The sequence below is a fragment of the Rutidosis leptorrhynchoides genome, chromosome 2, assembly GCF_046630445.1.
Source record: "Rutidosis leptorrhynchoides isolate AG116_Rl617_1_P2 chromosome 2, CSIRO_AGI_Rlap_v1, whole genome shotgun sequence".
NCBI lineage: Eukaryota > Viridiplantae > Streptophyta > Magnoliopsida > Asterales > Asteraceae > Rutidosis > Rutidosis leptorrhynchoides.
The window spans coordinates 517,434,512-517,447,027 of NC_092334.1; positions in this window are offsets into that span (position 1 = coordinate 517,434,512).

Sequence of the window (12,516 nt, forward strand, 5' to 3'; positions counted from 1 at the left end):
TTCATGGACCTTATGAACCGAGTGTGTGGGCCATATCTTAACAAGTTTGTCATTGTTTTCATCGATGACATACTTATTTACTCAAAGAATGATCAAGAGCACGAAGAACATTTGAGAAAAGTGCTAGAAGTATTGAGGAAAGAAAAATTGTACGCTAAGTTTTCAAAATGTGCATTTTGGTTGGAAGAAGTTCAATTCCTCGGTCACATAGTGAACAAAGAAGGTATCCAGGTGGACCCGGCAAAGATCAAAACCGTTGAAAAGTGGGAAACCCCAAAAACACCGAAGCATATACGTCAATTTTTAGGATTGGCTGGTTACTACAGAAGATTCATCCAAGATTTCTCCAAAATAGCAAAACCCTTGACTGCATTAACGCATAAAGGGAAGAAATTTGAATGGAAGGATGAACAAGAGAAGGCGTTTCGGTTATTGAAGAAAAAGCTAACTACGGCACCTATATTGTCATTGCCTGAAGGGAATGATGATTTTGTGATTTATTGTGACGCATCAAAGCAAGGTCTCTGTTGTGTATTAATGCAACGAACGAAGGTGATTGCTTATGCGTCTAGACAATTGAAGATTCACGAGCAAAATTATTCAACTCACGATTTGGAATTGGATGCTGTTGTTTTTGCATTAAAGACTTGGAGGCATTATTTATATGGGGTCAAAAGTATTATATATACCGATCACAAAAGTCTCCAACATATATTTAATCAGAAGCAACTGAATATGAGACAGCGCAGGTGGATTGAATTGTTGAATGATTACGACTTTGAGATTCTTTACCACCCGGGGAAGGCGAATGTAGTAGCCGATGCTTTGAGTAGAAAGGACAGAGAACTCATTCGAGTAAAATCTATGAATATAATGATTCACACTAACCTTACTACTCAAATAAAGGAGGCGCAACAAGGAGTTTTAAAAGAGGGAAACTTAAAGGATGAAATACCCAAAGGATCGGAGAAGCATCTTAATATTTGGGAAGACGGAACCCGGTATAGGGCTGAAAGAATTTGGGTACCAAAATTTGGAGATATGAGGAAAATGGTACTTAGAGAAGCTCATAAAACCAGATACTCAATACATCCTGAAACGGGGAAGATGTACAAGGATCTCAAGAAACATTTTTGGTGGCCAGGTATGAAAGCCGATGTTGCTAAATACGTAGGGGAATGTTTGACGTGTTCTAAGGTCAAAGCGGAGCATCAGAAACCATCAAGTCTACTTCAACAACCCGAAATCCCGGAATGGAAATGGGAAAACATTACCATGGATTTCATCACTAAATTGCCAAGGACTGCAAGTGGTTTTGATACTATTTGGGTAATAGTTGATCGTCTCACCAAATTAGCACACTTCCTGCCAATAAGAGAAGATGACAAGATGGAGAAGTTAGCACGACTGTATTTGAAGGAAGTCGTCTCCAGACATGGAATACCAATCTCTATTATCTCTGATAGGGATGGCAGATTTATTTTAAGATTCTGGCAGACATTACAGCAAGCATTAGGAACTCATCTAGACATGAGTACTGCCTATCATCCACAAACTGATGGGCAGAGCAAAAGGACGATACAAACACTTGAAGACATGCATTTCGGAAACAGTTGGGATCGACATCTACCGTTAGCAGAATTTTCCTACAACAATAGCTACCATTCAAGCATTGAGATGGCGCCGTTTGAAGCACTTTATGGTAGAAAGTGCAGGTCTCCGATTTGTTGGAGTGAAGTGGAGGATAGACAGATTACGGGTCCGGAGATAATACAAGAAACTACCGAGAAGATCATCCAAATTCAACAACGATTGAAAATCGCCCAAAGTCGACAAAAGAGCTACGCTGACATTAAAAGAAAAGATATAGAATTTGAAATTGGCGAGATGGTCATGCTTAAAGTTTCACCTTGGAAAGACGTTGTTCGATTTGGTAAACGAGGGAAACTAAATCCAAGGTATATTGGACCATTCAAGATTATTGAACGTGTCGGACCAGTAGCTTACCGACTTGAGTTACCCCAACAACTCGCAGCTGTACATAACAATTTTCACGTCTCGAATTTGAAGAAATGTTTTGCTAAAGAAGATCTCACTATTCCATTAGACGAAATTCAAATCAACGAAAAACTTCAATTCATTGAAGAACCCGTCGAAATAATGGATCATGAGGTTAAAAGACTTAAGCAAAACAAGATACCAATTGTTAAGGTTCGATGGAATGCTCGTAGAGGAACTGAGTTCACCTGGGAGCGTGAAGATCAGATGAAGAAGAAATACCCGCACCTATTTCCAGCAGATTCGTCAACACCTCCAACTGTTTAAAATTTCAGGACGAAATTTATTTAACGGGTAGGTACTGTAGTGACCCGAACTTTTCCATGTTTATATATATTAAATGAAATTGATATTTACATGATTAAGTGTTTCCAACATGTTAAGCAATCAAACTTGTTAAGACTTGATTAATTGAAATAGGTTTCATATAGACAATTGACCACCCAAGTTGACCGGTGATTCACGAACGTTAAAACTTGTAAAAACTATATGATGACATATATATGATTATATATATAGTTAACATGATATTATGATAAGTAAGTATCTCATTAGGTATTTTAACAATGAGTTATATACATAAAAATGAGACTATTGAATTTAAGAAACTCGAAAACGTTATATATAACGATTATCGTTATATCAACGTCTTACTAAGTACATATGAATCATATTAAGATATTGATACACTTGGTTAATTATTTTAAATGATAAGTAAATATATCATTAAGTGTATTAACAATGAACTACATATGTAAAAATAAAACTACTAACTTAATGATTTCGAAACGAGACATATATGTAACGATTATCGTTGTAACGACATTTAACTGTATATATATCATACTAAGATATATTATATATCATAATATCATGATAATGTAACAATTTAACATCTCTTTAGATATAATAAACATTGGGTTAACAACATTTAACATGATCGTTAACTTAAAGGTTTCAAATCAACATTTACATGTAACGACTAACGATGACTTAAAGACTCAGTTAAAATGTATATGCATGTAGTGTTTTAATATGTATTCATACACTTTTGAGAGACTTCAAGAAACTTATAAAAATACTTCTACTTAACAAAAATGCTTACAATTACATCCTCGTTCAGTTTCATCAACAATTCTACTCGTATGTACCTGTATTCGTACTCGTACAATACACAGCTTTTAGATGTATGTACTATTGGTATATACACTCTAATTATCAGCTCTTAGCAGCCCATGTGAGTCACCTAACACATGTGGGAACCATCATTTGGCAACTAGCATGAAATATTTCATAAAATTACAAAAATATGAGTAATCATTCATGACTTATTTACATGAAAACAAAATTACACATCCTTTATATCTAATCCATATACCAACGACCAAAAACACCTACAAACACTTTCATTCTTCAATTTTCCTCATCTAAGTGATCTCTCTCAAGTTCTATCTTCAAGTTCTAAGTGTTCTTCATAAATTCTATAAGTTCTAGTTTCATAAAATCAAGAATACTTCCAAGTTTGCTAGCTTACTTCCAATCTTGTAAAGTAATCATCCAACCTCAAGAAATCTTTCTTATTTACAGTAATATATCTTTCTAATATAAGGTAATACTCATATTCAAACTTTGGTTCAATTTCTATAACTATAACAATCTTATTTCGAGTGATGATCTTACTTGAATTTGTTTTCGTGTCATGATTCTGCTTCAAGAACTTTCAAGCCATCCAAGGATCCTTTGAAGCAAGATCCATTTGTTGCTTTTCTAGTAGGTTTATCCACAAAACTTGAAGTAGTAATGATGTTCTTAACATCATTCGATTTATACATATAAAGCTATCTTATTCGAAGGTTTAAACTTGAAATCACTAGAACATAGTTTAGTTAATTCTAAACTTGTTCGCAAATAAAAGTTAATCCTTCTAACTTGAATTTTAAAATCAACTAAACACATGTTCTATATCTATATGATATGCTAACTTAATGATTTAAAACCGGAAAACGCGAAAAACACCGTAAAACCGGATATACGCCGTTGTAGTAACACCGCGGGCTGTTTTGGGTTAGTTAATTAAAAACTATGATAAATTTTGATTTAAAAGTTGTTCTTATGGGAAAATGATTTTTATTATGAACATGAAACTATATCCAAAAATCATGGTTAAACTCAACGTGGAAGTATGTTTTCCAAAATGGTCATCTAGACGTCGTTCTTTCGACTGAAATGACTACCTTTACAAAAACGACTTGTAACCTGTAATTCCGACTATAAACTTATACTTTTTCTGTATAGATTCATAAACTTAAGTTCAATATGAAACCATAGCAATTGGATTCACTCAAAACGGATTTAAAACGAAGAAGTTATGGGTAAAATAAGATTGGTTATTTTTGCTTGTTGTAGCTACGTGAAAATTGGTAACAAATCTATATTAATCATATCCTAACTAACTTATATTGTATTATACATGTATTCTAATATATTATGTAATCTTGGGATACCATAGACACGTATGGAAATGTTTTGACATATCATATCGACACATCTATATATATTATTTGGAACAACCATAGACACTCTATATGCAGTAATGTTGGAGTTAGCTATACAGGGTTGAGGTTGATTCCAAAATATATATATAGTTTGAGTTGTGATCTAGCCTGAGACGTGTATACACTGGGTCGTGGATTGATTCAAGATAATATATATCGATTTATTTCTATACATCTAATTATGGACAACTAGTTGTAGGTTACTAACGAGGACAGCTGACTTAATACACTCAAATCTTTAAAACATAATAAAAATGGTTGTAATTATATTTTGATCATACTTTGATATATATGTACTTATTTGTATAGGTTCGTGAATCGATCCGTGGCCAAGTCTTATTTCCGAGGAAGGAAATATCTGTGAAAGTGAGTTATAGTCCCACTTTTAAAATCTAATATTTTTGGGATGAGAATACATGCAGGTTTTATAAATGATTTACAAAATAGACACAAGTACGTGAAACTACATTCTATGGTTGAATTATCGAAATCGAATATGCCCCTTTTTATTAAGTCTGGTAATCTAAAAATTAGGGAACAGACACCCTAATTGACGCGAATCCTAAAGATAGATCTATTGGGCCTAACAAACCCCATCCAAAGTACCGGATGCTTTAGTACTTCGAAATTTATATAATATCTGAAGGGTGTCCCGGAATGATGGGGATATTCTTATATATGCATCTTGTTAATGTCGGTTACCAGGTGTTCACCATATGAATGATTTTTATCTCTATGTATGGGATGTGTATTGAAATATGAAATCTTATGGTCTATTGTTACGATTTGATATATATAGGTTAAACCTATAACTCACTAACATTTTTGTTGACGTTTAAAGCATGTTTATTCTCAGGTGAATATTAAGAGCTTCCGCTGTTGCATACTAAAATAAGGACAAGATTTGGAGTCCATGTTTGTATGATATTGTGTAAAAACTTCATTCAAGAAACATATGTCGATGTAATATATTTCTATTGTAAACCATTATGTAATGGTCGTGTGTAAACAGTATATTTTAGATTATCATTATTTGATAATCTACGTAATGTTTTTAAAACCTTTATTGATAAAATAAAGGTTATGGTTGTTTTAAAAATGAATGCAGTCTTTGAAAAACGTCTCATATAGAGGTCAAAACCTCACAACGAAATCAATTAATATGGAACGTTTATAATCAATATGAACGGGACATTTCACTTCTCCCTCGAACATTTCCGCTTCCAACGCGGAGTGACACATGTAGTAATCACGCATTTGAAATCTCTCTTCGTACACTAACGCATCATATTACAACAACCGTACTTCACAATCGTCCTAAAAATAGAACAATTCACCGACAATCATCGTCGTCACGCCTCACGATCCTACGAAACACAACCAAGTCCGACATCCATAACATTTTCTGCAAATCTGAAGATCTCACCACACGCTAATAATCACCAACGTGCACTACCGCAACAAGCGATATCTCATACTCTCGAAGTCCAGAATTCCCGCTTAGGAAAATACGAAAAACACCATTATCCCTTCAAGTTCTCTCGGTTACAACCCGCAACAAGCTACATCCATAGCTATATCACCCAACGCGATCTACTAAAATTCACTACGTCGTGAACCATGTCTTGCATTAATCCAAATCGAGAAGGATTCATGCTTCCTTAAAACACCGTACTTCATCGGTTCATAAACGTACTACCCAAAAGGTCATTCCTTCAACGAAGAAATTTCGATACCCCGAAATAATCACTTTAGGAGCACCACCTTCCCATCAATCGATCCGCACACGACCATCCGTCACTGGATTAATCCAGGACGACAATAATACACCACGTGCTGAACAATATATCAACACTCGATACAGGGTTCCTCCTCTAAAACCTACCACACAACCACACAAGACGGCTTCCTAGTACTAGCATGGAGACTAATCATATACTAGAATCCCGTCAATGGCGAATTATCATCACAAAATTTCCGCAATTCGCCTCACAACCCACAAAATATTCACCAACACCGGGTGAACCTTCCTATCTAGACCGTCCGTTAAGGATGGCCTCGACATTTCAATGCAACCTACGGGTCACATCACTAGGGTACACACTCTCGCAACCAAATAACATCCGCGTGTCTCTATGTGAGACAATCAGAACCGACACTTTCCGCCTCACAATCGTCCATAAAGTGGAATAATCCACTGACAATTTCCAAGTTCACATTCCCAACATGGAAAACACAGTATCCTTCGCGACATCGAACTCGTACCCATTCAATAATACTATCTGAGTTTCACGACAACCCAAATTTCCACTATGAGAGTACCCACAACGACAGCCTCATTCTCTCACTTCGGGATTTCAAACTTCACATTTGGTCTCATAATGCACATTGGTACAACACGACCACCTTACATAGAAAGTCTTACACTTCCTTCGATCCCATCATCACAATCTTCACGCATAACATTCCAGAATTGTAACTCACAATCGTAATGCACGATCTCGAGTCGACATAAAAAACCCGTCACTCTTCCTCGTTAGGAACTCTGAATACCTATTGAGGCTTAGCACGGTACACTCCGACATTTCACTATACATAACACCACCAGAGTTTCCTCGGGTGGCTGTAAAAACTCCCACACTTAGGATTCATCTCCACATTCTCACAACCAAGATGATAACATCCCGCGAAGATTACCATTCCACAACACACACATGATCATTTTCATCATTGATCATAATTACCGAATCACCGCAAATTTACTTTAGGCTCTCAGAGCCATCATACACAATCACTGGAGATGTCGTACACGCGACGACATCGCACCTTCATACCACAAATCACAACTAATAGCCCTTCATCGTTCGCAAAGCGAACTCCACCCAAGTCTTACATACGCCTCTAAGCCTTGGAATATGTCTCTCCGCTTAATTAGTCGTTCATCGCAGTCGAGATCACCCGACCTTCCACTCAACGAACCATTATCCGCAATTGCTCACTCTCATGGAGAAGAGTGACCATTCCGATACAATAATTGCGTTGACCACAATATCAACACTTCATCATAACCTTAGGCCTAACCGACCATTAAGTCCATCACCGGTTCACCGGTCATCTTTACCCGTCTATCACTTAAGAATAACAAGATTCGCTCATCCCTCACTTCATAAGAAGTGTTTACCGCAATGCTCTTAGACTTCGACTTTCACAACCGTCGAATTACTATCACCCGTCGATCACTATTGTAATCTACGCTGCTTCCAAGGGTATCTCACGGGAACCCTAAGCACAAAGTGATCACACCACTACCGGAGTTGAACATTACACCAGCAGGTATAAAGAGGCACCTGATGCAGTGTCATGCATACTCCCACCACAATCAACCGAATTTTAGAAACTCGATCGTTAGGTTCCATACACCCGATGTCACCCATCTCTCCATAATAATGACCCGAAGTCATACCTACCCGACAAACCTCACGGTTTATTGTCTTATCGAAAGTTCCTAACGATCACACGCTACCCTCAATTTCTACAAGGCCAACAATATAGCCTCACGAAACCTTTCATCTAACACTAAAGAGATGCTTGAAAACACCAAGTCTTACACCCTTCCGCACATCGACACATCCACCACTACAAGGGATATTTCGTTAGGAATGTTACCCTATAATCCACAACACGCTAACATACTAATGCAATCACCGTCATATGGGTCCCACTCCCATGAGTTCAATTCCAAGGCGACTCACAACTAGAATCCTTACACGGTTCTCTAACCACATACTCTTTCGAGTGTAACCCAATACCACAATCATTAGACTTGTTACGTCCCATTACGGGATTCAAGTCCTCGTCGCACACACATACACACTAATTGGTTATCCTAGTTACGATGGGTAACTACAACCAATGACAATCTCAACAGTGCACCCACTACTTAGGGTGACTAAGCACGCACCAAACTCGTGAGTTTGCTCACTCACCTTAGCTAACTGAAACCACCGTAACACTTCCCGACTCACAAGGAACTCGATGTGACAACAAGCACATCACTCAAGACCACTATATCCTAGGAATCTATAAAAGATTCCTAATTCATCCCGAATCTACCCCAACCATGCCACGTTTCCTCCGTTCGGTACTCGTCATGTCATGCTTGGTATCAAGATACACTTTCGTAATAATGGTGATCGGTCACTATTACAAATGTGTACCTTACCATTTTCACATGGTTTCGCAAAGTACTTTACCCGGACTTACGCAACATTCACACAAAATAACACGCGATAACTCCTAGTACCCGAATGACCAAAGTCCTTACCGTGAACTTGATCACTCAACCGCCAAATATCTGAATCTCCCCGATAGATTTGTCCTTAGGAAACCACACCGAATAGATACCTGTATATATACACCAATATACAATATAATAATAAATGTACACAAGTACCCCGCAATGACAAGTCAACCTAAAACCTAGGTGACTCACTAAAACAACGTTCAAGTTCGCCTACTTACATTAGGCACTAGCAATCTAAGGCACTAATTAACTCACGAAATAAGTCCCCACATTGGACAAGCACAAGTCCTAGTTAGTCTCCTACTCTAAGGCACTAACAAATCTCAATCCGACCCGTATTCCTACAAGTCCCGCAAATAACGCATCACTGTCAATAAGTCTAAGACTAGGCACCTACTCCAAGGTCACTTAATTCCCTTAGACTATGCTCTGATACCACTTGTAACGACCCAACTTCGTTTTACCAAAAACACGTCTAATTTTTTTTTTTTTAAACAACAGAACATCTGGACGGCATCCAGTAACAAAGGACAGGACGACGTCCAACAATCAGGATGGCGTCAAGTAACACTAAAATGTTCTGTGACTGAACACACCCAACCCACATTATACTGGATGGCGTCCATCCCATCTGGACGGCGTCCAACAGACCTGATCAGCTCCATTTCATTTCAGACCACACTTAACACTTTAAATCAACAACCAAAAGCTTTGTAACAACCCAATCAAGTTTTACATCAACCAAGACGTTAAATAAAAGTGTTTACACCACATATACGGGTTAAAACTCCATAACCCAACCCAATACTAAGAGCATAATCCCGGGGACTACCAAATCCCCAATCCGCGTTCATATCTCCAAAAGCTACCCCCGTCGAGCCCAAGCGCTCCTACGCATCTAGCCTAACAACTACCTAGCTTCATAATCACAATACCAGTAAAAAAGGTAAATAACGAGAGGGGTAAGCATAAAGCTTAGTGAATGCAATAATTATACATATACATATATAACCTACTTACTTGCAATCACTTACACAATTACCGCATACACGCTAGCAATATAATTAGCATACCATCGCAAAGAATAACAGTAAATCTCCAATACGCAAGCTAGCACAAACAATAGCATATAACACGAACAATATAATATGCTACACTACAGCACATAACCATGGTTAACCAATCGTACAAAGTTAACGGTTCTTGCGAATGAACCGCTAGCCACGCAGACGCCACTAGTATGCATCACTAGTCCCTTGGGTGGTATCGCATACCCGAACTTAAAATCCACCCGTCACGTGAAATGTGGTATCGCATACCCGAACTTAAAACCCACACTTCATGCCCGCACACACACATGATGATGAGGTATCGCATACCCGAACTTTAAACCCTCATCCCACGCCAACACGATGTGGTATCGCATACCCGAACTTAAAACCCACATCCCATCTCGCACAAGTAAATACATTACATACACACATGTATAATTATTCCACTCACCTTGGAATGCCCGCACAAGTCATGTATAACATGATCTCCGTCCTCAAATCCGAGCAAGTAACCACCTATATCACACATAGGTACAATATACACATAAATACACATTTCTAAAAGAGAACCCGAAACAAGCATTCCTTTAGCCGAGGGATCAAACCTTGCTCGCCAAAACCCGCCCATTTAACGCCTAATGGACACAAACCAATTACCACTTCGGGTGGTAATTCAAACCCACTCTACAAGTACAATTTAACACTTAAAGCACTTGATCTTACAAAACCAACCCATAAGTGCAACTTGACCCAAATTGCACTTAACCATTAAAACAAGTCAAGTTCGACCCATAAGCACCATTACTAGTGATTATGTCATAAAATCACCAATTTAACACTTGACACAAAAGTTTGACTTCCCATTGACCAAATTAGGTTTAGCTCACTTTGACTTGTCAAATTACACCCAAAACACCTACAATCATTAACAACTAGTGATTGTGTCTCAAAATCAACATTTGACACCAAAAATCATGAACACTTAACCCATTTCAACATAAAATCCATTTTGACCCATATTAGGGTTTACACCCCAAAATCAAGTCAACACAACACCAAAATCACTAGTACACAAGTTCTCTAAGGTTTAACCAACTCATGCAAGACCCAAACATACAATTTCATCAATCGAAACCCTAAGTCACCCATTTAGGCTTACTTACATGAATCTTACCCAAAACCCCCAAATTTCACAATAAATGGGTTTATAACTCTAACTAACACAAACCCTAACTCAAACAAGAATCAAACACTACAATTCGGATTAGGGTTTACCTCAAGCACCAAAACGAGCTCTAGTAGCTAGAAACACCAACAAGCACCAAGAACCACTCCAATTTGGGCAAAAATCACCACATTCATCACCATTTGAAGCTTCCTCTCTCTAGAACTCTCCTCTCTCACTCTAAGATGTGATGAGAGAGTTGTGGATGTGAAAATGATCCAAAAGTGGATCTGAAACTTATATTAAAGCCACAAATCAGTCCACAAGTGAAAAGACCAAAGTACCCCTTTTAATTTAAGTAAAATGCAGCTGCTGGCCCATCAGGCCAGTTGGACGGCGTCCAGAATGGCAGGACGGCGTCCCAATGAACTGTGACTGAAACTGAAACTTGTTTTGGTCGTAACTTTCAAACTGTAACTCCGTTTTTGATGAATCAAATATCGTTGGAAACGTAATAAGATTTACTTTCCAATGGTAAGGTTTTAGAACACTAACTCAAACTTTATTTGGGGTCCAAATATACGCTTAGATGCCTCGTAATTCGAATGACGTCCAAAATAACGCATAACAGAAAAACGGGGTGTTACATGGAACTTAACGAACTATTTATTTTCATTAAATTAACTGATAAATTTATAACTAAAATGTGAATATAGTGACTAATCATGCAGCAAATAACTGAGTGTGACCATTTAAGCTAAAATGTAAAAATTCGGGACTATTTTAGCAATTTTTGTCATATAACTTTTTTTTGTCGAAAAAACGAAGAACTTTTATAAATAGAAAATGATTTCATCCAAAAGATGAAAACCCTTTAAAATATACAAACGAAAGAACTTCCGAGTTTAACAAACCATAAACTAAACTAAAGCTCACACTCTAAACACGATACAGTCAAGAGCAAAGTGTGACAAATCAACCTAAAACCAACATATACAATAGAAAAAAAATAGAGGGTAACCAATCTTCCAGACGAGCACCAGATTTGATACCATATAGAACACTCAAAAAGCAAACAACATGAAATATTAAATCTCGAACATCAAACATCCTTCGTGAATTCACTAAAAAATATTCTTTCGGCATCTTGTACTGGTCTATTCTTTTTCCTTTGCTTTCTAGATTTAACTTTCTCTTTAGGCGGATCACTTAGAGCTAATTAGAGTTGCTTTAACCGGTTCAACAGCCATTTTGCACATCATCTTTTCGAACGCCGTAAACACCTCTTTGAACATCGATTTTTTCCCTTTATCCGCCTCCTCAAACATAGGTTTCTTACCATTAAGTTTATCGAATTTAAGTGCGACGGAAGCGAACGAATTT